The 2,456-nt window shown below is 40.6% G+C and overlaps 1 pseudogene; it reads left to right on the plus strand.

Moving 5' to 3' along the window:
- The first annotated feature begins 1,943 nt into the window (after positions 1–1,943).
- On the plus strand, positions 1,944–2,456 carry LOC115068343 (annotated as a pseudogene).

The following is a 2,456-nucleotide window of genomic DNA, read 5'->3' on the forward strand; positions in this document are numbered from 1 at the left end:
GGAGAAATGTAAAATCTTTTGGATTTGGTTGTTGGTATTAATTTAAATTTAATAATCATGATTTGAATTTTTTAAAGGAGATGTCCTGAGCTACTCAATTATTTGAGCACAATTTGGCATGTATATAATTTTAAAACATCTTGCATCTAGACAAAGCATTTAAGTTCTTACCAAATAAGTCCTGTGGAATATTACATTGAATGTCATGGTGATCAAGAAAAAAAAATCAAGCCTTTCATATCTGCAAGAAAATGCAGTAAATGTATAATATGCTATAAAACTGAAGACTTTCATTTATTCTACTGTTTACATGGGACAGTTTTCCTTATTACAAATTTTGTGCTGTCAAGTCATGTATTCATAACTGTGCAGTCCTGAAGTTTTCTTGATCATCATTTGGTATGAAAGATATGGTAAAAAAAATGTGATAGCGATTGATCCACAATTCTATACCAATGTGGTCAGAAACAGGGATAATCAAAGAACTGTCAGTTTCAATTTTGCCTCCTTAAATGACAGGGATATACTATGCACCCTTTTAGTAATTATTTAATGAAAGCCAACATGCCCTAGTTACTACTGTTGCATAGCAAACCCCTCTAGAGCTTTTAAAGTAAATTGACCATTTTAATACATGCCCAGATTGCGCGGATTAGAAATTTAGACACAACATAATAAGCATGCTGTGACTTTGCTCCTTGACATTTTTGGGCTAATCTGGGAAAATCAAGGCATCCCATAGATCATTGTCTTAGTTCTAGTTTCCCCATAAATAACAAGGAAAAAACTTGAATGCATGCAATTTATATTGGAAGTGAAAGTAAAAATGTGAGGTAAATGACAAAAGCCAACAGTATGTTAACAGGCAGTTTATCATTATGAGAAGCTGGGGCTCAATCTTCTGGCTCCCATCTCTCTAAAGAGGATTAAGAGGATGGAACACTTAACCAAGTACAATTCCCATTATTTGAGGAATGAGACCGCACTAGTTTGAAGCAAGCACTATGGCCTGCTGGCAAGAAAGCTTTCAAGCTGAGAAAAAAAAGACTTCTTCAAGCCCTTGAGGCAAGGAACTGTCAAAATATGTGGGAATCATCTAGGATAGATGCCAGTGGACTTCATGTGGGCTGGGGGAATACGGCATAGGATGTCAACAACATCTGTCCAATCTTCCAATCTGTTTTATTCTTTGAGAATTATTTCTTTAAAATATTTTTTATTTTTATTTTATGTATATGAATGTATTCCCTGCATGTATGTGTTTGCACCTGTGTCCTGCAATGCCACAGAGGTCAGAAGAGGGCTTCGGATTCCCCTGGAACTGGAGTTAAGGACGGTTCGTAGCCACCATGTGGGTGCTGGGAATCGAACCCAGGTCCTCCTCAAGAGCAGTCAGTGCTCTTAAGCACTGAGCCATCTTCCAGCCCCGAGAATTATTTCTTATAAATATATTGGTGGTACACATTTTATAACAGCCGTATGATCCAAAGACTTTACAAATGAATGAGTGGTGGATTTTTCCACAAACTCTGGCTCTTTAAGCCTCATCCCTCCAGAGGTCATCATTTTCAACTCCGTTTTGACGTTACTTGCTTACATATTTTAAAACACTGTGAACATTTTGATATGTCAGTTTGTAACTAATCTTGTTCTGGTATTATGGAAATTGACAACTTAGCACTTTAATGCCATCCATCCTCAAGCTCATTTTCCTCTCTTCAGTTTTCCAACATGAATCACAATTGGTGGAAAACTCAATATTTATATTACCTTGATATTATAAAGCGTTCCCATTAGCAGTTCTGTAGTCCCTCACGGCAGTGGTAGTGACTTGGGCATGACAGTGACTGAGCTGTGAGCCAGGCAGGCGTGCACCAAGCCATATTCCCCTGGGGCTCCACACCTAATGCTGCACTGGTGCTGAGCTTGCCCAGGCCGGGAAGATGGTGAAGTATTTCCTGGGCCAGAGCATGCTCAGAAGTTCCTGGGACCAAGTGTTCTCTGCCTTCTGGCAAAGTACCCAAACCCCTATAGAAAATATGTCTTAACTGAAGGCAGTGCACCAAGAGGTGACCCCTGACGAGAAGCTTCTGTCTCAGAGAATCCTGACCAAGACCAAGCGGATGCCATGCTGGACAGAGGAACTGTTTCTTGCTCACTGGGTATACATCCTGGAGGTCTTTGTTGTGGACCCACAGAATCAGACCGTGCCCACCTTCACCTTCAAGTGTCTCTGGAGCTGTCCAGGAGTTTGGTCTTGCCCAGTTCAAAAGCCATGTGACCAAGACAATGAAAGGCTCTGAGTACATCTTGGCCAAGCTACAAGGTGAGGCCCCTTCCAAACACTTGTTGAGACAGCTGAAGAGGCAAAGGAGAAAGCAACTACAGAGAAGGCCAAGAATCTCACCAATGAGGACACCACCAAAGAGCAACAGCAGGAGCAACAGTTCATCTAG

The sequence above is a fragment of the Nannospalax galili genome, unplaced genomic scaffold (genome assembly GCF_000622305.1).
Source record: "Nannospalax galili isolate Female #2095 unplaced genomic scaffold, S.galili_v1.0 scaffold7, whole genome shotgun sequence".
Lineage (NCBI taxonomy): Eukaryota > Metazoa > Chordata > Mammalia > Rodentia > Spalacidae > Nannospalax > Nannospalax galili.